The 27,750-nt window shown below is 50.8% G+C and overlaps 1 protein-coding gene across 1 annotated transcript in view; it reads right to left on the bottom strand.

The window, feature by feature from the left end:
- LOC136838183 (gastrula zinc finger protein XlCGF57.1-like) overlaps positions 1 to 27,750 on the bottom strand; it is a 73,926-nt gene that overhangs the window by 23,396 nt on the left and 22,780 nt on the right. The window contains exon 2 of the mRNA XM_067103058.1: positions 4,863 to 5,011. The gene's annotated coding sequence lies outside the window, so the exon portion shown is untranslated. The remainder of the gene's footprint in view (positions 1 to 4,862; positions 5,012 to 27,750) is intronic.

Here is a 27,750-nt window from a genome sequence, read left to right as displayed (position 1 = left end):
GTCGAGAGCCCAAAGCAAAGTGCTCTGAATTGGAAGACCGACTCCCCGAGGACGAAGCGGAGGTACTTGCGAGAGGACAGATGGATGGGTATTTGGAAATACGCATCCTTCAGGTCCACCGTAAGCATGAAGTCGTTCTCCCTGATGGAGGCCAGCACAGTTTGCGCTGTTTCCATCGTGAACCGAGTCTGGCGAACGAAACGGTTCAAGGGAGAGAGGTCTATGACCGGTCTCCATCCCCCTGAGGCTTTCTCTACGAGAAAGACGGCTGTAAAAGCCTGGAGACTGGTCCGACACGACTTCTACTGCACCCTTGATCAGCATGGCTTGCACTTCTTGCTGTAGTGCGGTGTCCTTCGACGAACCTGGAACATATGTCTGGAGATGGACCGGAGAGTAGGTGAGGGGAGGCCGAGACTCGAAGGGTAGTAGATATCCCTCCCAAAGGACATCCACTATCCAGGTCTCGGCTCCATGTTGCTGCCAAGTTGCCCAATGGCTCGACAGGCAACCCCCCACCTTCGGCAGCTTTTGGGGGGGAACACCGCCCCTAGTGTTTCCCCTTCTTCTTCTTCTTACCCTTGCCCCTTTTACTGGCTTGGAAAGTGGGCTGAAAAGGGCAGGAGTGACGCCCCCCCTTCTCGAGGAAGAAGAAGGCTGGGTATTCCCTTGGGACCCCTTCGAAGACTGGGACTTTTTAGGGGCCAAGGAAGTGCCAGCCTGGCCCGAAGACCTGGCCGCAGTGGGATGCGAAGACCTGGAGGTCTTGGCCACTGCCTGGTGGACAAGCCGGTCACTGTCATTGGCACGGCGCTTGCCCACCGTGGCGTCCACCAGCTCTCTGGGGAAGAGAGAGGAGGAACCCAGCAACGGTTCATTCCGCAGGGCAATAGCTGACTCAGGACCTACAGACCTGGCAAAGCGAGAGAGAACGGCATCCCTTCACTTTAGCACAAGGTTCGCCCACAGGTTTGCAGTCTGGTGGGCGAGGTAGGAGATAGCCCTACCCCCAGACTGGCACAGTCTCCCAAAGGCAGAATCCTCCCCAGGTACAATAGCGCCTGAGGAAGCAGCTACCTTCGATACTGTGAAGGACCACAGATCGAGCCAGGAGACTGCTTGGAAGGCCGCCATGGCGGTGGCTTCCAGGGTTGCAGCTTCTTGCTGAGAGAGGGAGATACTCTCTGCAGTCAACTGCTGCAACGACAGACCCGGATCCAAACAAGTCAGGTCCAGGTCAACCTGCTTAGTCAGCACCGCCCCTTCCACTGGTGCGTATAAGCGCTTCTGTCGAGGCAGAGGAGGAGGAAGATGCTTGTCCAAGCGGCTCGAACGAAGCGAACTGTCTTGCCCAGACACAAGACCGTTCACCTGGTCGAGTACCCCCTCGGCAAGCGTGGACCACGGCAGCCCCACCGAAGCCTTGGGTTCCTTCTTGGGTCCCCAGAAGGATTCGAGGCGCGACGGACGATCCACAGATGAGGCCGTGGTCCCTTTCCCAAGGTCATTGTGCTGACGAATCAGCGCGATAACCTCCGCAAAAGTCCTCTGTATTTCAGGGGTGTCTGCATCCTGGGGCAGAGGACCCTCGAGTCCTTCCAGAGTGCGGTCCTCCCGAACTCCTCTCCCTGCAGGAGGGAGAACCTCGGCAGACCCCCGTGGACCTTCCTGAACCACGCGGGCGTAGGACCTGGTCGAGCCAAGGACCGAGCCAGGTTCGTACCCCCACGCAGCAGAACTCTGAGGAGAACACTCCCCAGAGTTCCTCCTCTCCGACTCGTGGCCCCTGGAAGAAACCGAAGGGGCGGAGGGGACAGGCGAGGAAGATCAGGCGCTCCCACTGGCTTTACTGGCAGAACCAGCAGAGGCAGAGGGCCGAGAGCGGTCACCAACCCGCAGTGATGACGAGCCCCCGGGTCGAGGAGACTGCTTTCGACCAGGTGAAGCAATCTCCCGAGGAGAGCGGAGCGGCTCGTGAGAGCCAAGCACTCGCCTCCCCCGAGCCAGGCTGGCCGCGTGGACGTGGCTGGGGACTGGGAGGAGTCGAACGTGTGGCTGGCTGGCGCGAGCTTGCACTGTCCTCTGGACGCGCCCCAGTCTTCTTCGAGGCTGGAGCCTCTCGGGAAGACTGAGCAGGGGACCTCTTCCCCACCTCTCCTTGCGTTCGCACTATCCCGGGAACTTGACTTGGCACCTGAAGGAGTGCCAGCAGGAAGAGACGGAGCTCCTGCATGCCCCGGCTCTTTCTTTCGCCCCACGCCCTGGTCTGTACAGCGAGAAGTTTCTCCTGTATCAGACTGGGGTACCCAGATCTCCTTGGGGACCCCGGGTACTCGGAGCAACTCGCAAACGAGTGTCCGACGCAGACTCGCTGGCCTTCAACGTAGGAAGTTTCTTAGGCACAGCGGGGGGAGTGCAGGCCTTGGTCTGCACGCCCTTGGCTCCCGGTGCCACTGGCCCGGAGGCCAGGGCAGTAGTTCCCTGATCCGAGGATCGGGAAGAGCCGATGAGAGATCCCACTGCCTTCCCTGTGGAAGGAGGCAGACCCTTAGAAGCCTCGGTGCAAGAGGCTTCTTGTGGGGGAGAGCAGACTTCTTCTTCTTCTTCTGGCTGGAAGCCTCGGAAGAAAGCGGAAGAAGCAGCAGACGAAGATCACGCGATGATGATGAAGACGAAAGATGAAGACGACGATACCTTCCTAGACCTCTTCTTCTTCTTCTTCACCATCTGCTTCAGGAATGTCGTCAAGTCCCCAAGCCAGGAAAGCGAGGCTGCAGACTCAGGAACAGCAGGAGGGGCTGCAGCAGAAGGCACATCCCGGGCAGAGACCACGGAGCTCGAGCCAGCATTTGCCTGGGTGGAGACAGCCGCGCGTCGGCCAGGAACAAAAGTGGGCGGGGCCGGGAATGCAGGCGCCGCCCCTCCCGCGTGGATATTCAAGTCAGGCCGCGCCAGGGTCAATGGGATGGGGACTGGAACAGACGAAGGGCCGGGCTGGAAAGTCAGATGAGGAACAGAAGTCGTGGACAAGCCAGGGTCAGCAACGGGGGCAGCGACAGTCACATATGGGTATGATGACGTCACCATGTAGGCGGGGCCAGCACGCGTGAAAGGAGCCAGGAAGCCAGGAGGCAGCAGAACAGCGTGTTGCAACGCAGGTGACGCCGACACTTGGGTGTCTAGATGCGATGCAACTGCCACCGGGAGCTGGGCAAATCTCGACATGGTGACGGTCGTAGTAGTGACTGTCGTTGCCGAGTGAGTCATGACTGGAGCGGGGGACAGAGGAGCCAATCCCTCCAGTGACGTGCCAAGTAGACCCAGGTGTAGCCAGAATGAACCTGGGATTGGTGCCTGGCTATCCAGCCCGAGACCTGAAGTGAGAGTCGGGTTAATACATGAAGCCTCTACCCGCTCCGGAAGAAAAAACTCCCCTCCGGAACGGGAAGAGACCTCAGAGAGGATGTCCCAATCCAACTCTCCCCCGCGCTCTTCCACAAACGATGAAACGTAAGAGGAAGGGGAGGGGGAGTCCTCACCCGAGGGAGAGGGAGCAAGCAGGGGAAGTTCGCCGGGAGGGAGAAACGAGCCCGACACATTCGCCACCACTGGAGTCGTTGGGGCGTGTTTCCCTCGGACGACTCCTTGGTAGGCTTACGACGGTAATGTCTCCTCCCCTCGAACTTCCCCCATTGCTCGGAGGACCAAGAACAACACTCACTACAGGGGTCGTCGCGTGAACACACACGCCCCCTGCAAGATGTACAGAGGGCGTGTGGGTCCACGTCGACTCTAGATCTAAAAGAGTTGCACTTTTTACCCCCTACCCCAGGACACACACGCTGGGGATAGGAAGGTTTAGATGGTTTCTCCATTACAAACAAAAAGAGTAAATTTCCCACCAAAAAGTAGAAAGAAAGCTGTCAGGCAGAGAGCGGCAAAAAACAACGTCCGTGCACTACGACGGCCGAAAGCAAATTGGAATGTTTACATCCGGGCAGGCGGTACTTCCACCTCCCGGACATTAGTTAACTGCCTAACCACCTTATTTGAAGTTCAATGGCCGTTTCCAGCCTACGCCTGAAAGTAATCCCTAATGTAAGGGACCAGGGGTTTGTATATTGTGTCGGAACAAATATTGGTCTGTGGACACCATCAAGTGCCTTCTTGTAATCAACAAAAACCATCAAAAAGGGATTTTTAAATTCCAGCTTAGTAAAGCAAAACACTATATGCATATTAGGGCTTGTATTCTTCTACACAGCTGAAACAAGTCACTAAAAGGGACAAGAAGGGGAGTTTGAAGAGGTGTGACTACAAAATGCTGACATTTCAGTGTTAGAGTCTACATGAACCCACTGTTGTGAGATGTAGTATCCAGAAGCTCAAATATACACTGTAACAAGATCTAAAAACTATGATGGCTTGGGCATGTGATAAAAAGGGGAGAGAAGCAGTTATTTTCAGAAGAGTAAATATGGACTTAGCAGATAATGGCCCGTAGTATGGTCCTGAAAGTCATGAATGGTGACAGGTGCATGTATGAAACCTTAACCACCAAGATATTCATGCAGTACGTACACAAGAAAGTAAAGTGGAAAAAAAGATAATAACATGTAACTTGAATCATCAAAACTCAACATTTCACATATTGTTACTAAATAGCACCTTGACAAGAAAATCAAGTCATATTTGTACTCTAACAGGGCCTGCCCACAAAGGATTTGTTCAAGAACAGGAAGCAAAATGAAAAGCTTAGAAGGTGGCTAGAGAGTTTCAGTGAAAGGTCACTACTGAAAAGGGAAGAAAGTGCTGCAAAGAAGCCTCATTAGACAGTTTAACAATTCCACAGCATCACTTACATCCAACTGGGGTACAACTGAAGGAGTTGTGATACTGGTAAAGTGTTCCTCTCTCAATAAGTACGGTCGACGAACCACATTTGGTAAACCATAACCTGGTGACACCGATAGCCACCTCTTCGAAAACAATGGCCGTCCAAGGGTTCACACTGTTGAATAAGAAAGCATCAAAAATACATTGCTAATTAATGGCACTTATTACTTATCATCATCATCATCAATAGAGCTTGTGTTCATCATTAACAAAAGATTAAACTAAATTAAAGCACCCGCCTCATTACAAATACATCTACTGATTTGCATACTGAGCGCCTTAAAAGAAAAAAAAAGAATCCTCCTCTGAACTTCAATTTCTACCTGTGATTTACTAGTGTATGAAACTCATACCGACCAACTCTCAGGTCACGTTATAAAACCACAATGCTTGAGTAAGAGGAAAAAAATGTTGGTATTAAGGGTTCCTAACCTTCATTTTCATTATAATATATAAGCCTGCAACAAAGAGCACCACAGAAATCAAACGAAACACCTGCTTTAAACAAAACCATCAAAATGTCAACTCTGAACTATGAGGAACCACCACTGTTCAAGTTCAGCTATCAGCCTTGATCATATAGTATTACTGTACATGGTTACATACTAAGGATACATTCTATGCAAAATTCATCCCTAATGAGACAAAACTCAACTGGGATTTAGTTTTAATGCATGGTAATAAAAAAAGGAAATGATGTTGCTCCTTCATTTCATGAGAAATTTGAAACTTGATTCAACACTACACCAGCTGCCATATAATGTTAATGCACAAACTATTCATGACAGCTATTAATAAGATAGCTGATCAATGCGAAATCTCTAAATACCAGTTGTAACATCAGAGAGAAGGGAATCGTGCTGTATCAGTAATACCAAATACAGTATAAATAAAGCATATCACTGACCATACGACCAAACCTTTACCATACGACCAAACCTTTCAAAGTTAAAATCAGTTCAGTCCTGATCAACAAAATTCAAGCGTTCCTCCATCAAAGCATCCCAGTTAAAACCTGATTATGCCTCCTACATCTTCAAAAGATTTCTTGATACAACAAAACCAAAGAAATTAAGACATACACTTTTAAAAATGATATTTTTATAATAAAATAAAGTTTGTTCATACTTACCTGGCAGATATATATATAGCTGTATTCTCCGAAGGACCGACAGAAATTCAAAAACTTACGGCACACGCAGTGGGGCCAGGTGGTTAGTACCCATTCCCGCCGCTGGGAGGCGGGTATCAGGAACCATTCCCATTTTCTATTCAGATTTTCTGTAGCTACTGTATCCTGAGGGGAGGAGGGTGGGTACTATGATTATATATATCTGCCAGGTAAGTATGAACAAACTTTATTTTATTATAAAAATATCATTTTGTTCATGAGACTTACCTGACAGATATATATATAGCTGAATCCCACCATTGGAGGTGGGAAGAGACAGAATAGGATTTAGGAAACAAACAAATGTAGGCGATTGACGCCTTGCTTCCTTACCTGTTAGCATTGCTGACTTCGTGTGATTACTGTCGCCCAAGTCTGCTTCTGCTTTACTAGAGTCTCCAGCGAGGTAGCGACCTATAAAGCTGGTGAATTCTAGATGATCTGTCAATGGGGGCAAGACCACAATGTGACTAGACCATATGACCTTACTATGAGGGCAAACGACAAAAGAAACAACCACCTGACCAAGCCTAGCTACGTCATGAAGTCATAACATAAGCTAAGGACTGGGACGACCACCCCCGGTGGCGACCCAACAACCATAAAAACACCATAACCAAAAAATAAAAACACACCTAACCATTTACTATAGGATAGGATGAGTGTCGCTTTCTGCCCCCAAGATCATATTTGCGGAAACGTAAGGTCCTAGCGCACAGCAATTCTCGTAGGAAGTCTTCACTTCAGTAAGGTAGTGTGAAGCAAACACAGAATTGCTTCGCCAAAAAGTGGCACCCAGAATGTCATTGAGAGACAAGTTTTTCTGGAAAGCCACTGAGGTAGCAATGGCTCTCACTTCGTGAGCCTTGACTTTCAAAAGGTTCAAATCCTTGTCTTGAACACTGGAATGTGCATCTATAATGGTGCTTCTTAAAAAGAACGCCAGAGCATTCTTAGAAAGAGGTAAATCCGGCCTCTTAACTGAGCACCACAGATTGTTAGAAGGACCTCAACATTCATGAGTCCTCTGTAAGTAAAATTTCAGAGCCCTGACAGGGCATAGGTTCTTTCTGGTTCTTGTCCAAGGATCTCCGTCAAACCCTTAATCTCGAAGGACCTGGGCCAAGGGGAAGACGGGTTTTCATTTTTGCAAGAAACATAGGGCTCAGAGAACATACCGCATCATGGCCTCTAAAGCCTATATTCTTGCTGATAGCCTGAAGTTCACTAACTCTCTTCGCCGTCGCCAGAGCAGTTAGGAAAATAGTCTTTCTGGATACGTCCTTGAAGGATGCAGAATGTAGAGGCTCGAATCGTCTGGACATAAAGAATTTCAGGACAACATCTAAATTCCATGAAGGCAACTTTGGGTGAGCTACCTTAGAAGTTTCAAAAGACCTTAGAAGATCGTGAAGGTCTTTGTTGTCCATTAGGTCGAGGCCTCTATGCCTAAAAACCGCTGACAGCATGCTTCTGTAACCTTTGATGGTAGGTACTGCCAGCTTTAATTCCTTCCTTAAATAAAAAAGAAAGTCGGCTATCTGGGACACAGAGGTTGTGGTAGAGGAAATTCCCTTAAGCTTACACCACTTCCTGAAGATGGCCCACTTCGATTGGTACACCGCATTGGAGGAGGCTCTCCTGGCGTTGGCGATAGCCTTAGCCACTGGTCTTGAAAAACCCCTCGCTCTGACCAACTTTTCGATAGTCTGAATGCAGTCAGACTCAGAGCGGGAAGGTTTTTGTGGTACCTCTCGAAGTGGGGTTGTCTGAGATCTACTCTCACGGGAAGCGTCCTTGGGAAGTCCACTAGGAATGTCATGACCTCTGTGAACCACTCCGCTGAAGGCCAAAAAGGGGCGATTAATGTCATCCTCGACCCTTCCGAGGCCGCAAACTTCCTGATGACTTCCCCAAGGATCTTGAATGGGGGAAAGGCATACAGGTCCAGACCCTTCCAGTCCCATAGGAAGGCATCTACTGCTACTGCCCCTGGGTCGAGCACGGGAGAGCAGTACAGAGGCAGCCTTGTCGTCCTTGACGTTACGAAAAGGTCCACCAGGGGACGCCCCAAAAAGCTTCCAAAGCTCCTGACATACCTCTGATGGGGGTCCACTCTGTCGGAAGAAGTTGATGCTGCCGACTGAGAAGGTCCGCTCGTCGTTCTCGACCCCTGCCACAAATCTCGTGAGAAGCGTAACTTTGTCGAGAATGGGCCCACAACAGGATCTCCTTTGCAATCAAGAACAGGGACCGAGAATGAGTAACTCCTTGTTTCTTGAGGTACGCCAGGGCTGTGGTGTTGTCCGAGTTGATCTGAACCACCCGGCCTACAACCTGATCTTCGAAGAACTGGAGAGCTGAGCGAATCGCTCCCAATTCTTTTAGATTGATGTGCCAGGACACCTGTTCCCCCTTCCAGGTGCCTGACACTTCCTCCCCCCCTAGTGTTGCTCCCCATCCCAACGTGGACACGTCGGAAAACAACACTAGGTCGGGGTTCTGAAGAGAGAGTGAAACCCCTTCTGCCAATTTTGCGGGATCGAGCCACCACCTTAGATGGTCCTTGGCAGAGAAAGAGATCTTGAGAGTCTCCTCTAGATCCTCCTTGTTCGTCCAGTTGTCCGCAAGGAAAAACTGGAGGGGTCTGAGATGCTACCTCCCCAGGGAAACAAACTTCTCCAGCGATGAAATGGTTCCCAGCAGACTCATCCATTCCCTCACCGAGCATGTTTCTTTCCCCAGGAAGGCCGAAACTTTGTCGAAGCAGTGCTGCTGACGTTCCTGGGATGGAAAGGCTCGAAAAGCCACTGAATCCATCTGAATCCCCAGATAAACAATGGACTGAGAAGGGATCAGATGTGACTTCTCGAAGTTCACTAGAAGTCCCAGGGACTTCGTCAGCTCCAACGTTGAGTGCAAGTCCTCCAGACACCTTTCTTCCGACGAAGCTCGAATGAGCCAGTCGTCTAAATAGAGCGAGATCCTTATGCCCGCTAGGTGAAGCCACCGGGCTACGTTCCTCATCAGAACTGTGAAGACCATAGGAGCCGTACTCAGTCCGAAACACAGAGCCCTGAACTGGTACATTCGTCCCCCCAGGACAAACCTCAAATACTTCCTTGACCGAGGATGAATGGGGACGTGAAAATAGGCATCCTGGAGATCCAGCGAGACCATCCAATCGCCTGGTCTTAATGCACTTAAAACGGACTGAGACATCTCCATCTTGAACTTCTCCTTGACAACAAAATGGTTCAGTCTGCTGACGTCCAGGACTGGTCTCCACCCCCTGACTGTTTTGGAACCAAGAAGAGACGATTGTAGAATCCTGGAGAATCCAAATCCAGGACTTGCTCTATGGCTCTCTTCTCGAGCATCTGTTCGAGCAGATCGAAAAGAATCTGTTGCTTCTCTGGGCGGTAAGAGGGCGACAGATCCCTGGGTGTTGAGGACAGGGGGGAAATTCAGAAACGGGATCCTGTAACCTTTTCCGATGACACTGAGGGACCAGGAGTCCGCCCTCTTACTCTCAGGCTTCCGAAAAAAAAGAAGCCTGGCTCCTACTGGTGTCTGGAGGTCCAGTGTATCATTTCTTGCCCCTTGGGTTAGAAGGGGCTCCGCCTCTGGAGAGGCCTCTTCCTCGAGGAAAGGATTTTGAGGAGGAAGCTCTACCACGAAAGGGCTTCTGCCTCTTGGAGGCTAGTCCCTGAGAAGACGTGGACGGGACATTAGGACGCCTGGAAGACTGTGCGAGAAGGTCTTGTGTAACCTTCTCCTTAAGGCTGGAGGCGAGATCCTTGACTAACGGCTGGGGGAAGAGATGGCTAGAAAGAGGGGCGAAAAGCAATTCCGCCCTCTGCACAGGAGAAACTGACTTCGCTGCAAAATTGCACTATAAGGCCCTCTTCTTCAAGAGGGTCGTACCAAAGTGAGCAGCCAGTTCATCCGCGCCATCTCTGACGGCCTTGTCCATGCACGACAGCACACTGGACAGCTCCCCCAGAGAGATAGAGTCTGGACTCCGAATCCTCAAGTCCAAGGCCCCCAAGCACCAATCTAAAAAGTTGAAGACCTCCACAGTCCTAAAATGACATTTTTATGATAAAATAACGTTTCACTTATACTTACCCGGTAGTTACATATAGCTGTTGTCTTTGACGTCATGGCAGTATTTCAAATTTCGCGCTAGTGCTAGCGGTACGACAGGTGATCCCCCTACCCCCCGCCCTCTATCGGGGTATCGGGAACCATTCCAAGAACACGTCATAAGTTTTTGCCCAACTGCCCAGGTGAGGGGAGGAGGGTGGGTTATGATTATGTAACTACCAGGTAAGTATAAGTGAAACGTTATTTTATCATAAAAATGTCATTTTCACTTATACAACTTACCCGGTAGTTACATATAGCTGATTGGCACCTTGAGGAGGTGGGACACTGGCAACTAATAAAATCATTCTTGGAATTATCTACTTGCAACAAGTTAGACATAGGTTCCTTACCTTTAAAGGTAGCTGACTCAGTGGTTACTGCCTCTGTAGTCTGCTGGCCTTTATATTGTGCCGAGAGGATATAAGGGATCCGTGTGTCGGACACAATAAAAAACAGTACTTGCCGTAGAGAACATGGCTGCGTACGGACAAGTCTGATGCCCTTGATCAGGGTGCAGTACGACGAACAACAAAACGAGGGATCACCTAACATTACCATAAAACCCAATACCAAAGATTAAAACTGGAAGATACTACCACACCATGTATCTCCAGACAACCTTAAAAAACAACAGCCCCAACACCAAGGTGAAAATGTTAGTTAAGGAGCAGACTCCTTTTCACCCTCCCCCAACACTGTGTCAGTCGCAATAAAGGGCCCCAGCGTACTGCACTTTTCGAAAACAGTTTGCACGTCCACTAAGTAATGCGATGCAAACACCGACTTGCATCTCCAAAAGGTGGACTTAACCAAGTCTTTCACAGATAAGCTTCTGCTAAAGGCTACAGAAGTCGAAACTGCTCTTATCTCGTGCGCCTTTACTTTAAGAATACTCATCTGCGAGTCAACACAATGCTCATGAGCTTCTTTTATCAGGCTTCTCAAAAAGAGGGAAAGGGCATTCTTAGAGAGAGGCCTCGAAGGATCTCTAACCGAGCACCAGAGGTGGTCACTGGGACCTCTAAGCTTCTTCGTTCTCTGAACATAGAACTTGAGAGCTCTCACAGGGCAGAGGTAGCTCTCGGGTTCTTCAGGACCGACCAATTGGGAAAGGTCCTTAATTTCAAACTCTCTTGGCCAAGGTCTTGACGGGTCTTCGTTCTTGGCTAAGAAACCAAGAGTAGACATACATACTGCCTTCCCCTTAGCAAAGCCTACTCTTTTATCTATTGCATGTAGCTCACTTACTCTCCTGGCCGTAGCCAGAGCTACCAAAAAAAGAGTCTTCTTCGTGAGATCCTTTAAGGAGATGTTCGCCATCGGTTCAAAGGATTGCGACCGTAACCATCTCAGCACTACGTCAAGATTCCACGCCACTGGTCTCTTCTGGTCCCTCTTTGACGTATTAAATGATCTAATTAGATCTGAAAGGTCTTGATTCAAAGACACTTCAAGACCCCTATGTCAAAAGACTGAAGCCAACATGGCTCTATACCCTTTAATGGTAGGCACAGCAAGCTTTTTCTCTCTGTGGAGGAACAAGAGAAAATCGGCCATCTGGGCTATAGACGTCGAAGAAGAAGACACGCCTTCTCTTCGGCACCAGGACCTAAACTGTGTCCACTTCGCCTGGTAAACATTGTCAGAGGACTCTCTTCTGGGCTTCGCGATAGCTTCCGAAGCCTCTCTTGAAAAGCCTCTTTCTGACGAGTCTCCTGACAGTCTGCAGGCGACAAGATGAAGAGCGGACAAGTTCTGGTGGTACCTCTGAAAGTGCGGCTGTCTGAGTAAATCTGGTCTCCCTGGCAGAAGTCTCGGAAAGTCTGACAGGAGGTGTAGAAGGTCTGGGAACCACTCCCTGGACGGCCAGAATGGAGCCACCAGAGTCATCCTTACGTTCCGATGGCTTGAGAACTTCGAGATGACTTGCCGCAGGATCTTGAACGGGGGAAAAGCATATAGATCCAGGTCTGACCAGTTCATGAACATTGCGTCCACGAAAACCGCTTTGCTGTCTGGAACCGGAGAGCAGTAAAGGGGCAGCCGAAGTCGTTTTGTCGGTTGCAAAGATCTATGAGCGGACGCCCCACACCTTCCATAGCTCCTCGCAAACTAGGGGATGTAAAGTCCACTCGTTGGACAGGACCTGGTTCTTTCTGCTGAGAAGGTCCGCTGCTACATTTCTCTCCCCTTGAATGAATCTCGTTACTAGTCTGGTCCCGATCTCCTCCGCCAAACTAGTAACTCCTCGAGGTCTCGTAGAGGGACCACGAGTGAGTGCCCCTGTTTTCGAATGTATGCCAGAGCGGTCGTGTTGTCCGCCTGGACCAAGACACATTTGCCTTCCACTTCTTGTTGAAAAGCCAACAGAGCTAAGTGAACCGCTTTTAGTATCTTTCGATTTATATGCCAGTTTCTCTCTTCTCTTTTGCCACTGGCCCAAAACTTCTCTTGTCCCCATAGTCGCTCCCAGCCCTTGTCCGAGGCGTCCGGAAAAAAAAGTTAGGTCTGGGTTCGAAGCTGAAGAGGAAGCCCTTGTGTCAGTCTTCCTTCTGACCTCCACCAACGGAGGCACTCCTTTATCTTTTCCGAAATGGCAAAGGTGAAGGAGTCCGGGAACTGTTTCCTGGGCCACTTCTCCTGCAGGTAAAACTGCAGTGGCCTCAGGTTTAAGCGCCCCAGTCTTACAAACTTCTCCACTGAAGCTAAGGTTCCCACGAGGCTCATCCACTCGTTCAAGAACAAACAAATCTTCCTCTGCAGAAAGTCGTCGATCTTCTGCAGGCATGAGGCTATCTGTTGACTGGACAGAAAAGCCTGAAAAGTCTGAGAGTCCAGACTCACTCCCAAATAGACAATCTGCTGACTGGGAGTAAGGCAAGACTTCTTCTCGTTGACAATGAGGCCTAGTGACTTTGCCAATTGAAGAGTCTTTGATAGGTCCTCCATACAGCTCTCCCTCGACGCCGCTTTGAGCAGCCAATCGTCGAGGTACATAGATACTCGGATTCCTTCCAGGTGAAGGTGTCTGGCTACTGATAACAGGACCCTTGTGAAAACTTGCGGGGCCGTCGACGGACCGAAGCAGAGGGCACGGAACTGATACACCTGTCCCTCGAAGATGAACCTCAGGAACTTCCTTGAATCTGGGTGTATTGGAACGTGAAAAATAAGCGTCTTGGAGGTCTATAGAAACCATCCAATCCCCTGATGTAAAGACGCCAAGACCGACTGCGTTGTCTCCATGGAGAACTTTCGCCTTCTGAACGAAGACATTCAACGCACTCACGTCCAGTACGGGTCTTCATCCCCCTGAGGCTTTCGTAACCAGGAACAGACGATTGTAGAATCCTGGAGATAGAGGGGCATGAAGCAGTTCTATCGCTTCCTTCTCCAGCATGGTTCGGACTTCTGAGCGAAGGGCGTCTAGTTTCAAAGTTGTGCGAAAAGTACGCCTGTAAAGATACTGGAGCCTCCACTAAAGGAGGTTTGGAAAGGAAGGGGATGGCATATCCTTCCTTTAAAACTTGGATCGTCCAAGGGTCTGCCGAGATAAGTTGCCACTCTTGCCAGAACCTTTGCAGTCTGGCTCCTACTGCTGAATGGAGGACAAAAGGTTCACTTCTTCTCGGGGACCGTCGAGGTTCTAGGCGTGGCTTTGCCTTTTCCTCTGGCCCTGCCAAAAACACGCCTAGAGGATCTCCCTCTATACTGACCAAACGTGACAGCAGGAGATGAAACACCACGCACAGAAGCGGTAGAAAGCACAGGTCTCTTCGCCTTCTTGGCAGACTGCGACAAAAGATCCTGGGTTGACTTCTGAGCTAACGCCTGGGAAATTACAGACACCAACTCCTGAGGAAACAGATGTGCCTTGTCCAAAGGAGAAAACAGGAGAGCCGACTTCTGGTTTGATGAAATACCTTTTGCTAAAAAGAAGCACCAAAGTTGCCTCTTTTTAAGAACTCCTGTCGTAAATAAAGAGGCAAGTTCTACTGCACCGTCGCAGATGCCCCTATCGATGCAGTCCACTACTCCTACCACATCATCCAAGAGCTCAGAAGGAAGATCAAAATCCTTAATCTTCCTGGCTAAGGCCGCAATCGCCCAGTCCAGGAAGCTCACTATTTCAAGAGTCCGAAACACGCTCTTGAAAACTTGATCCAGTTCGGAGGACGTAAACAAAACCTTCGCAGAATTAAGTGCGGTCCTCCTACTGGCATCCACGAGACTGGAGAAGTCCCCTGTGCGGAGGCAGCCACACCCAGGAAAACATTTCCCAGTCTCGCATACCAACTCAAGGTTACAGAAGGAACGATGAGGAGGAGGAAGACAGAAAACGTTCTTCCCAAGATCCTCTTCTCGGCCAGCCAAGCATCCATCTTCTTAAGGCCCTTTCTTCTTCGCCGAGACGGACAGGACAAGTTTCGTAAAGTCTGAGGAAAAAACAGAAGCCTTGTCCCTCTTGTACTGGGACCCAGGAGACGGAGGAGCCGCAGGCGAGAACGAATCAGGGAAGTTCTCAATGTAGAACTTCAAGAGCTTCTTGTAAGAAGAGAGTTGCGGAGACTTCTCCTCCTTACACTGCTCCTCTAGGCCCGAGAGGAGTTCGTCAGATACTGGGGACAAGTCCACCTGGACTACGTCTTCATCCAAGTCCCCCTGAACTGAAGCCTGAGTTACACGAGCAGGGACTGGGAGGCTCGTGACATACTCTTGCTGTGTCACCGAAAGAGCTTGAGCCTGTTGAGGAGCCATCGGAGGCGCCAAAGGAGGCGCAGTTGGTACAGCAACCAAAGGTGGCGCCAAAGGAGGAGCAGTTGGTACCACAACGACAGGTGGCGCCAATGGAGGCGCAAGCAGCGGCGCTACCGGAGCAGCTGAAAGAGTAGTCGAGGCGGGCGCCGCTGGCATCACAGGAGGCGCCAAAGGAGGTGCAGTAGGTACAGCAACCAAAGGTGGCGCCAACGGAGGCGCAAGTGGCAGCGCTACCAGGGCGACTGAAAGAGGAGTCGAGGTGGGCGCCGCTGGCATCGTAGGAGCCAAAGAAGAGACTTGACTTTTGGACAAAAGCTGTAAAATTGAGTCCAGACGGGCGTTGATTCCGTCAATCACTTGCTGTTGTGGCCCATCGAATGCTGGAGCAGGCGCCACAGGAACAGGAGTCACAGAAACTGGAACAGCTGAAGGGAGAGCCACAGGAGTCGCTGGCCAACGTCTCAGACCTCTCAGCTGCAACTTTCTTATAAGGAGGCTCAGCCGAAAAACGAATGAGACGAGTCCGACGGAAAAGCCTCTCCGGTTCTGCCCAAAAGCTACAGGAAGGGGTAGGATCCTCCAGAAGTGCCTTCTTCTTAGGAATCTTCGATGGTGACAGCTGACGAGACCTCTTCAAAGGTCTGGAAGCGTCGCGAAAACGCCATCCTCTAGGAGGAGAGGAACTCCAACTGGAGCCACTCGACACTATCCGCTCCTCACCTTTTCGGTGGTGAGGGCCAGCAGCCTGGGAAGCGACAACAGGACTGCTTGAGGGGGCACCTGCTCGGGAGCAGGTCCCACTCACCTCCTTTCGGCTTTCGGCATGCCTTCTCCCTGGAACCTGGGAGCCTGACAGGGGCCTAGACCTGGGAGCGTGAATGGGCCGAGAAGCTACCTCCTCCACAACACTTACACAAGGCACAACACTTGTACTATCACTGCGGTCTACTAACCACTGCAAATTGTCTCCCATTTTCTGCATGGTAGACATAAAAGCATTAAGGACTGACACGGTATCAGGATTGGGAGAAACGGTGTCTGGGGCAGGTAAAACTACAGGAACTACAGGGGGAGCAGGGTTAATAGGACTTGCAAAAACCTCTTGACTACCTCCTGACCTCGAAGACCTAGAAGAGGCCTTCCTTATCCTATCTTTCTCTAACTTCTTCATGTACTTCCCCAAAGCACTCCAGTCAGACAAAGTTAGTAGTTCACACTCGTTACAAGTCAAGTCAGCAGAACATTTTTGCCCCCTGCATGAAAAATAACAATTTTTAAAGTAAATTGTATTTTTCCTAACTATACAAACCCTCGGTCCTTTACATTAGGAGATACTTTCAGGCGTAGGCTGGAAACGGCCGTTAAACTCTTGAACAAGGTGGTTAGGCAGTAACTACCTCCAGGTAGGCGGGGATACCCGCCTGCCCGGATGTAAACATTCCACTTTGCCTTTCGGCCCAGGTACAGATTGAGGGGTGGCATGAGGTGGGCATAATTGTAAAGGACCTCGGCTTTGTATAGTTAGGAAAAATACAATTTACTTTAAAAATTGTTATTTGTTCCGACACAATATACAAACCCTCGGTCCTTTACATTAGGAGACTCACTGATTGGAGGGAGGAATCTGAGAAAGTCTCTCTGAACTGACTGGAGTTCACCACCTTGTCTTCCCTTCCTGGTCGTGAGAGCGAGGAAGGAAAAACTGCCTCTGACAAAAGATCGGGTTGTAAGAAACGCAGGATCAGTTGTCAGACTTCTGGGTCCTTTGCATGAAAGAGGAAACGTCAGTTCATGCAAAGTAGGCTGGGAAGAATTTGACGTCGGATGACAATAAGGCAAATACAAGCATTGGGTTGTCTCATAGTCATGGTCTCCTTCCTCCCCTTGCAAGAGGAAGGAGTGGGGTTGCTTCTATTAACCTGAAAGGAAATAGAACGGGAGCTCCTGTTATGTGCTTATCTGCCTCGATGCCAGGTCCAGCTTGTAATTGGCATGTCCGCTCCTGCCCGTGGGAAGAGAGCCAGGATGGGGAGAAAGAAGAGAGGCCAGTCACTCAACCTCCATTCTCCCCATCACAGCCGTTACAACATAGGCGAGATGCAATCCTGTCCTGTTAGGGGAGCTGGATAAGCTACACAACTTGTTGAGCAGCCACCACAGGACCCAAGGAAAAAGTGTCCAAGGACTTGTGTGCAACATCCCGGAGGTAGAAGGAGGTGAAGGTAGTCTGTTGGGACCACACACCCGCCTTCAGCTCCTGTGGTACCGACATATTCTTCCGGAATGTGAGGGATGGACCAAGCCATCGACTTTGTGAGCTCTCGGGTGAAAGGTACCGGTATCGTCGTCATCAGCTGTCAAGTACCTCCTTGATCGCTTCACGAAGTCAGGAGGAAGATGTGTCCTTAGACACTTCTTCCTTGGGAGAGACAGTACTGGCGAAAACGTTGACGACATCCAGGTTAGGAATGTCAAACCTTTCGGAAAGTACCACAGCTCCCAATAGGACAGAGTAACGAATGATCTGGATCATCGATACAAAGTCCAAGGAGGAGGGGAACAAGAAGGACTCGAACCCGACAGTCGATGCCAATGGATTTGGAGTCCACCTACGACATCCGAGAAGGATGATCCCCACCCTGTTCTTCCATCTTCTACGCCAAGGCCAGGGTAAGATGAGAGATGGACCTAAGAGGGCATATCTCTATCCGGCGACTCTCATAGGGCGTGCAGTGCAGAGCACGGACAGGAACCCTAAACGAGTCACATGCCACCCAGGAAACATTCCCTGGGACAGCATGACTGAAGAAGCTTCTTCGTCCGTAGCTAACTCTCGACTAAGGAGACAAAGGCTACTTCAGATAGAAGACTAGGTCGCAAGGGCCTACATTCTTCAAAAATGAAAGGAAGAGAAGCAGCCCTCGGCGGAGAAGACGAGGAAGTCCAGACTTGACGAGCGACTCTGACCCGGGAAGAAGTTCCGACAACGACACCACCAGCGAAGACGGATCCAGTCCCTGGGACAGTGTTGCAGAGGACTTCAAGGGATATCCAGCTATATCCGTTGCCGCTCAGCGAGAAAGCCTGTGCTTGCAAGGAAAGCTGGAAAGTCTCCCAGTCCTGAACCCACAGGGATGTACTGCCTCAAGAACTGCTTCTTGTGTAGCTGCACAGGAGGATGGGTCAAGCGGAATTCTTCTCGATGCCTCGGCAATCAGGTTGGAAGAAGGGGAAGTCTTTAAGTATTTGTCTGTAACTCGGGGTGAGCAATGTTTGTGAACCCTAGCTAAACGGACAAATACGGAGGGAAAAACGTTGATATCGAGTTTTCACCAAAAGACAGCATGCCTCAACAGAGCGGCCCCTGGTCTGGTATGAGGGAGCGAGAAAACACTACTGACTTGTGTGCAGGGAGGCAACAGAAGGACGGTAGGGATTTCTCAGTCCAGCAGTCTCTGTATGAGTCTTCGTGAAGAAAGAGTGAGCAGCAGCATGTTCTGTCCCGATCACTCAAACCCGAGGCCAGGCTTCCCTACCAATACATCCCCACCAGGGATGCATCTGGTTAATTGAGCTGTCGAGTGTGCAATAGAACAACACTCGAGTACCTTCAAATGTCGAGATAAAACAGGGGAAAAAACGATTGCCTCCTGTTTGTCGACAAAAGTCACTACTGTGGTTTTATTGTTCAATGAAACCAGTGAGTGCCATGTAAAACCCATCCTGGATTCTCGGACGGCCAAAAGGCTGCCCTGAGCCCAGGACGGTGACGGAAGGTACTAATCATCTCGGTCACACAAATTCAAGACAAAGTCTTTACCAGTGTGCGCCTATTCCTCAACCTGTGAATCTGTGAGTAGACACAAGATTTGAGGGAAATATGAAGGCATATTCGAAGGTTCCTATAATCAAGCATTAGCCTAACTCTTTCCTCATACCTCGAAGAAGAAAAACGGGGAAAAGGAAGCAGACTTCCATTTTCGACCATGGGAAGCTTCTGCAAGATGACAGGAACCGAGACAATTAGCTCTAGCCGGGCTGGCATTTCCCGAATCGGGAGCACGGAAGAGGTGGTGGGATGAGAGATCGATGGAAAAATTGCCGAGACCTAAGGGAAATAGATACTTCACCTGAAGGAATCCATTCCCAGGTCTCGGCAATGTTGCTGCCAGTTCCAGAGACGCGATAAGCATCATTTTGTCCAGGCATCAGCAGTTGCAATCTTCTTCTGAAGCCTAGGACTTCTTAGCTAAGGAGTTGAGGTGGGCTGGCTTGAACCCAAGGTCTAGTTGAAATGACTAAGACCCAAAATTCTTGGCCATTGTCCAAAGGACAAGGCAGTGCCCTGGTGGGAACCTTGATTACCAGGGTATCTGGCAAATCTCTGAAAGAGAAAGGCAGAACCAAGTAAAGGTTCGTTCCCAAGGGTCGAGCCAACTCGGGACTTACGAAACTGGAGATCCGAATTGGGACAAAGTCCTTCTTCTTAGCACCAGAATTGCCCAAAAAACTGTGGTCAGCAAGACCCTCCGAGGCAAGAAGAATTCATATTCTGTCGAGGCAGGGGTGGAAGTTTGGTGTTTCGACCTGAATTAACTCCATCGAAGAAAAGAATCCATCAGGTCGAGAACGCTTCTCGGAAGACAGGACCGCGGTGGTCCCTGACATTCTCGGCCCCTCGGAAACTGCAAGGGTTGCAAGTGATGAAGGTTATTCATTGGGGGAGCCGCGGTCCTGTCCCGGGGATCCTCGCGCCGGCGAATCAGCGAAGTTCCCGAGAACACGGGGCGTCGTGGATTTTGAAGAGGAAGACCCTCGCTGTTCCGATCGTGAAACCCCTGTACTTCTCCCCTTGGAGGGAGACCTTGACAGATCCCATGAAACCCTTCTCAGCTACCTGGTTATAATACGAGAAATCGGGGACCGATACCCAAAGCACGCCAGGCAGCCGAACTCTGAAAGAAAATTTCGTCGGAGCTCTCTCTGTCCGTCTCGCTCCTCTCGGAACAACCGAAAGGAGAAGAGAACAGGCGAGGAGAAAAGAATAGCCCTACCTGTCCTGCCAGAATGATAAGCAGGAGAGGCGGACCGTGAGCAATAATCAACCGAAGGAGATTACTGCCACACGGGGAAAGAAGAGCACCTATGCCGTGGCAAAGTGCTTTCCTGGGAAGAGCAAAAAGTTCACTCGGGCATAGACGAGAACCCGAATCGGAAAAAACCGAGTAGGGCAGAGCCGAGCCGAGCCGATCACGAGAACGCGATCCAGCTGGTCGGTATGCGGCAGACTGGGAGGCAGGCGAGATGGGGCGAGCCGAAACGAGCCAAGCCAGTCTGGCAAGCCGAGTCAAGTCGAGCCGAGCCAGTCTGGCAAGCCATGTCAAGTCGAGCCGAGCCAGTCTGGCAAGCCAAGTCGAGCCGAGCCAGAGCCAGACTCATAACTGGGCAGGCCAGACTCGTCTGCTGTGAACAATTGCTAGTCTCCCAAAGGCAGAGTTCAGATTTTCTAGTGCCACTGTCTCCCGAACTCTAAACTCCTTCGAGGCCGAGACCGAGGCCGAGGCCCTCGAGAAGAAGGTTCATAGAGGAATTCTGTGTCTGCTATCTTGCATGCTCGAACCCTAAAGTTCGAGACACAAGAACGAAGCCCCCCGAGCAACCGAAGCAGCTGGCAGGCAGAATCGAGACACCTGGCGTCGCTGTACACCGACACCTGGGTGTCCCGGCGACCAGACACCTGGGTGTCTCGGCAACCAGACACCTGGGTGTCCCGGCAACCAGACACCTGGGTGTCTACCTGGGCGTCCCGGCAACCAGACACCTGGGTGTCTACCTGGGCCCCGCAACCAGACACCTGGGTGTCTACCTGGCGCCCCGGCAACCAGACACCTGGGTGTCTCGGCAACCAGACACCTGGGTGTCTACCTGGGCGTCCCGGCAACCAGACACCTGGGTGTCTCGGCAACCAGACACCTGGGTGTCTCGGCAACCAGACACCTGGGTGTCTCGGCACTTTCTCTCGTCCTATGCCTCTCGTAAGGAGAGCGCTCGTGATTCATAGAATTCGAGCTACCCACGAGACTTCCGAAAATCGGGAGCGGCTGCTTTGTTACCTAATAGATTAAAAGAGCCAAGCACAGAACCAGTCTTAAATGCAGACTTCCAAGACTGGCAACGAGGAATGGCCTCGAGAGCCGTGCTCTCGCCCCTGAAAACGCAAGATCCCACAGGAAAATGCGAATCGAACGCCAACTTGTCTTCCGGAAGAGAGTCAGTCCCTTGGAAGTCCCGCAGGACTCCCAAAGTGAATCTCTTCCTTGCTTCTTCTGGTGTTCGAACCGAGAGGATTCGAGACACCAGGCTGGGAACCCGACCGAGCACTGGCAAACACTCGGGAGCGCTTGCGGTGCTGGCAGGAAGAGGAACCGAGACACCTGGGTGCCTCGTCCCTTTCTCTCGCACTGCTCCCGAACTGGGCCCAGGAAAATCTCTCCAGACCAGATCGGGATACTCGATATTCCATAGAATCTCGAAGCACTTTCCGGCTCGCTCACGAAGCGCCCGAAGCAGCCCCCATCTTAGAGGCGGAACCTCTAAGACTCGGGAACGGGAACGCAAACTGAGGTCTGCGCGCCCGCGGCTTCCGAAACACAAAACCCACGGCTATGCGAATCGGTTCCCTAACCTGAAGGTCGGGAAGAGCCAACGAGAGACCCACTGCCTCCTCGGAAGGAGGCAGTCCCTAAATGTCCAAGGGCATCAAGGGGAAGAAGCAGCATCCTTCGGCCGATGGAGGTCTGTCCGATTCTCGGGACCTCCAGGACCTCGGGAGAGGAAGGGAAGACGCAGCAGAAGACAAAATCGAAGATAAGATGAAGAAGACGGTGGCTACTTCCACAGGACAGCTTCCTTCATCTCCACTCCCACATCTTCTACAGGATGGTCGACACCAAACATCGTAACCTCCAGGGTAGTCCGGCAGGAACACAACGGACGCAGGAGAAGCATGATCAGGACAGCCAATGCAGGAGCTACGGCAGCAGTTCGGAGGGCAGGAGCTACTGCAACGGCCAGGAACATCACCTCAACAGGACCACTTCCTAAATCTTCACGCCGACATCTTCTACAGGATGGCGGACATCGTAACCTCTGGGGCAGCTGGCAGGAACGCACAGAAGCGGACCCGGCACGACCTTGAAGCAGCAGGAATGATCAGGACAGCCGATGCAGGAGCTACGGCAAAGGTTCGGAGAGCAGGAGCTATGCAACGGCCAGGAACGTCACTTCCACAAGGCGACTTCCTTCCCTTCACGCCCACGTCTTCTACAGGATGGCAGCGGGCAGGAACACAACGGAAGTGGCCCCGGTCCGGGCGACCACTAGGAGAAAAAAAGCGGGCACGATCAGGACAATCGATGCAGGAGCTACGTTAGCTGTTCGGAAGGCAGGAGCTAATGCAACAGACAGAGTGTCATTGAAAGTCACCAGCATCGACAGGAGCGATCAGGGCGGCTGCGGCAGGAGACCAGGAGAGCAGCCCACAGACTGTCGTAGAGTTGACACGAGCAAAACACAGGGAACAGCAGGAGCAGATAGACCACAGATACGCAGGAAGCATTGCAACAGCATACATGAAAACCAGCAATGACAGCGATCGAACTACATCAGCGGGAACAGAGTCAGAGCGATCCCGGCGTGGTAATATGTCATCTAATCAGGTATTGTGGTCGATCCCAGAAGCAACACTGAATGAAAGTCGGGACTGCTTCATGCAAGATATTCTTGATATATGATATCCAGCCAACTACTGCTGTCTCTGCAATGCTCACTGTCAACCTGAAAGAAAAAACAAACATGATTAGTAGAGGAGGCTCCTCCCGCTACAAGGGGAACAGCCCTACGCAGCGTTAGGAGGTACTCTCCCCAGACGAGGTTGCTCGCTCCCTCCCCCTCCCCGTGTCTTCACCCGACGAGCGAGCGAAGAGGGCGAAGGAGAGAGAGAAGGAAGAACCTACCTACGGAAGAGAAAAAAGGACAGAGGGGAGGCCACCAAGGGCGCCGTGGAAGCGGAACTTATCGACGACGCCCGTAACCTCCCACTCAGCCCGCAAATCTCTAAGCGCAGGCGGCGAGAAACACTCAGCATAAAGGAAGAAATTAGTGATGCCCCTTACACACACGGGCTCTGCGGAAGCCCAAGAAGGGACTAATCTTAAGTCCCGATGGATGTAGGGGAAGTGAAGAAAAAGCGTCCCAAACTAATCCCGAAAGTAAGGGGCGCCTCCAGTATTACGTAAAGGGCCGCTGGAGAGAAGCATTACCATTTGGTTACGCTACTCCAGTTATGCCCCTGGCCACAAACCCAAGACACAGGCAGGGAACGACGGCTTACACAAGGTTATCACAAATCGTGGGTTTGTATTACAAATATCAAACACACGCAATATATAAACAAAAATACAGAAAGATCCCACCGTAAGAGCTTAACGACAGTCAGCAGAGAGAACGAAAAATACGTCAGCAACGGCTGACGGCCGAAAGCAAACTGGAATGTTTACATCCGGGCAGGCGGGTATATATCCCCGCCTACCTGGAGGTAGTTACTGCCTAACCACCTTGTTCAAGAGTTTAACGGCCGTTTCCAGCCTACGCCTGAAAGTATCTCCTAATGTAAAGGACCGAGGGTTTGTATATTGTGTCGGAACAAACAAGAAGTGTGTGGGTCTAAACCCGGATACCACTAGAACCTGAATCAGACATAATAGTCTAACTAGAACAAAGCTAAAGCAAAAAACTAGCGCCAGCAAAAAACAACAAAACGAGTACTTCACCAAAAAAGGAGCTACAAGTTCGAATTGTTGTCAAATACCACCAGCAGCGGAACCGTGTTACCGGTTCGGCACGGCAAAAACTAATGATGTGTTCTTGGAACGGTTCCCGATACCCCGATAGAGGGCGGGGGGTAGGGGGATCACCTGTCGTACCGCTAGCGCGAAATTTGAAATACTGCCGTGACGTCAAAGTCGAAAGCTATATGTAACTACCGGGTAAGTTGTATAAGTGAAAAAGCCCTTTAAGGTGATGGTCAGTCTCCGAAAACGTCCAGGTCACCTTCGCTGAAGAAAGGAGGGCCCTCCTTGGAGCGTCGACCAGACTCGCGAAGTCCCCTTGGGAAGAAGAAGGAACTCTGGAACCAATTTCTTCTCCAGTCTCGTACCATATCCCCGCCTTCCCGCACAATCTAGACGGAGGTAGGGCAAAGGAAGACTTGCCTTGAGTTTTCCGATCCTCCATCCACGAATTAACTTTCTTAAAAGCTTTCTTGGTAGCGAACTGTCTTCATCTGAAGGAAACCGGCGATTTCTCACCTTCACGAAGCTAACTGCGAAGGGGAGAGAGAGGAGCAGAAGGCTGAAATTTATCAGGAAATAAGTCTCTCAGCATGCTGGCCAAAACCTGATAGTCCGATGAAGACGACAAAGGGGGCTGTTCCTGCTCTGCAGACTCCGACTCAGGAGACAACTCTCCCTCTTCGACGGGAGCGACAGGAGAGTCTTCCGGAACTTGAGGAAGACTAAGACCTTGAGGCCCGATTCGTAAAAGAGACCTCTTCTTGCGGGAAAGTGCAGAAGAAAGCTCTGGAGCGTCCCGCACAGAAGCCGTCCTGCCGAGCGTCCCTGCCTGGAGAATGCTGCCGGCGTCCAGACAAGCTGCCCTGACGAGTCTGGTGAGAAGCGTCTTGCCGAAAGCGTCCTGAAGAGCGTCCCTGACGAAGATGCAGTGATGAGAAGCCAGACGATGTCGTCATGCCGAACGACCTGCCGCGTTTCCCGCCGAGCGTCTTGTCGAGCTGCAAGAGGGGCGTCCTGACAAGCATAAGAAACGTTAGGATCAGCAACCTGAGGAGTGTCAAGACGAGGCAAAGAAACCCGACGATCCAACGAACGATGAGGGCGACCAGGAGAACTCACCGGAGAGAGAGACGAACGAAGAGCAGGAGAGGGAGACCTCTTAGACCTCTTAGACTCTTAACTGGCAGCTTCAAATCCTTTGCGGCGCCTGAAGAGGTTCAGACTCCTTTGCAGCAAGGAGGGAAGCCAACTGCCGCTGCATGTCCTGGAGAAGACACTTCAAAGGAGAAGACTCCCTCTCAGGAGAAGGGCTGCTCTTGTGAGAAGAAGAGGGGGAAGGGGACGTCCTCTTCCTTCTACCAGGGGCGACGACAGCTCTCTTCTTGGGGCGACTGGGACGCTCAAAAACGTCCTCCTCGGAAGAAGTCCTGGTCCTCTTCTGCGGCGGCAACTCGTGGAACCACTCAGGAGAAGAAACGAGTGCTCGAGAAAGAGGAGGAGAAGCGTCCTCCTCTGCGAAGCTTCTCTTCCAAGCGTGAGAGTCCAACCGAGAACACGACCCTTAAGGATGCGTGCGTGAGCACGATCCTTGGCAGCCTGGGAATCGACAACAGGGCCTGCCGAAGGGACGCCAGATCGGTGGGGAGTCCCCGTAACCCTCTTGCGGCTTTCGACATGCCCACTCCCTGAGTCCTGGGAGTCCGGCAGAGGTCCAGGCCTACAGGCATTATAGGGCCGATCTGACGTCCCCTCCACAACACTAGGGGGATCACTGCACTTCACAACACTTTCAATCACCAGCACCTTAGACTCCAAAGCACGAATGGAGTTCAAAATCTCCGCAAGGGCATTACCTTCCGCAGATGCAATCACAGGGTCCGAAGGCAACACTACAGGGATAGGTGAAGCAACAGAAGGGTTAACAGGAGACAAATTATTACCCTGACTCCCACCAGCAGACACACTCCTGGAGGAAGACCTCCTGATACGGTCACGCTCTAACTTGCGCACATAAGAGTCATAAACCTTCCAATCGGAATCAGGCAAAGACTCACACTCCTTGTAGCGATCATCAAACAAACAGACATGCCCTCTACATCTCATGCATACTGTGTGAGGGTCTACCGAAGCTTTCGGTAGCCTCACCTTACACTCCTTCACAACACACACCCTGAAACTAGCAGAGCTAGAACCAGACATCGTGTTCAAAGAAAAGTCAAAGCCAAAATCCAAACATTCCACAAAAGCGTATGCCTATCCACAAATCCAAAGTCAAAAACCAAAAGACAATCAGAGTACTCAAGTGGAAAAGTTTTCGAAATCCAACGACGGAGGTATTGACAACGGGTGTTGACAATACCGGCGACAGAGAAAATCTGAATAGAAAATGGGAATGGTTCCTGAATCCTGATACCCGCCTCCCAGCGGTGGGAATGTGTACTAACCACCTGGCCCCACTGCGTGTGCCGTAAGTTTTTGAATTTCTGTCGGTCCTTCGGAGAATACAGCTATATATATATCTGTCAGGTAAGTCTCATGAACAAAATAGGGAACATAGAAGGGCCTATGATCTTCATGCACAGGGGAGCACTTTGGTAGCTCATAGTTTTAATTTAGACCACAAAATTAATTGGGGTGGTGCACGATCTATTTTTAAAAGTGATGATTCTTACGTGAGAAGATTAGTTGAAGGTGCTGCTATAAACATGGGAATATCGTTTGAAGATAAGTCATTTATTAATGAAGACCCTTTCATCAACTGGTTTATTGCCAAACACTACATTACACATTTTAATTTCAAAACTGACGTTGACCGTGTGAACCCTGATGCTCTGCTTTTCTTCCCCTCTCTCTCTCTCTCTCTCTCTTCCAGATAGCCGATAATTGTGGATGGTTCCAACTATGGCACCTATGCAGCATCCAGGCAGATGCAACATCTACAATTACATAAGATCAAGGAGAAAGGTGCAACTGAATGTTGAATTTGGTAAACATAACACCAGAACCAGCACTTCCATGATGGGCTGTTATCTTCTCGCCCCGCCCATTTCATAAGAAAACTACCCTCACTTTGCATTTTAACGTTAACACTGATGAGGCAGGTGTTCGAAAGTCTTTGGTTCTTTTTACATAGTAATATATTTACTATATAATTGTGGATTTTTATTACACAGATTCCATAGAATCTCGAGCACTCGGAGCAGCTCGCGAATGAGTGCCTGAATCAGCCCCCATCTTGGAGGCGGAACCTCTAGGACTGGGAACGGTTTCGCAAACTCGGAAGGAGGCAGTCCCTAGACGTCCAAGGGCATCAAGGGGAAGAAGCAGTCTTCCCCTCCTTCAGCCGACGGAGGTCTGTCCGATTCTCGAGACCCCCTTGGACCTCAGGAGAGGAAGGGAAGACGAGCAGAAGACGAAATCGGAGATAAGATGAAGAAGACGTGACTTTCTTCCACAGGGCAGCTTCCTTCACCTCCACTCCTGACATTTTCTCAGGATGGTGGACACTTTTATCGTGCTTTTTCCAGGGCAATCAGGCAGGAACACAACGGACATGGCCCAGGACACCACCACCAGGAGAAGCAGCAGGCATGATCAGGACAGCCTATGCAGGAGCTGTTAAGACAGCAGGGTTGGAAGGCAGGAGCTACTGCAATGGCCAGGAACATCACTTCAACAGGGCGACTTCCTTCATCTTCACGGGACATCTTCTACAGGATGGCAGACATCGTGTAAAACAAACAAGTTTGGGGCAGCTGGCAGGAACCCAACGGGAACATACCCCAGAAAATGACAACTGGGGCCAGGAGGAGCGGCAGAAGCATGATCAGGACAGCCAATGCAGGAGCTGCACGGCAGAGGTTCAGAGGGCAAATAGGAAAATTGCAACGCCAGGAACGTCACTTTTTCCACAAGGCCAAT

Source organism: Macrobrachium rosenbergii, unplaced genomic scaffold, assembly GCF_040412425.1.
Source record: "Macrobrachium rosenbergii isolate ZJJX-2024 unplaced genomic scaffold, ASM4041242v1 171, whole genome shotgun sequence".
Taxonomy (NCBI): Eukaryota; Metazoa; Arthropoda; class Malacostraca; order Decapoda; family Palaemonidae; genus Macrobrachium; species Macrobrachium rosenbergii.
Note: the sequence above shows the minus strand (reverse complement) of the source record. Positions and strands in the feature narration are given on the sequence as shown.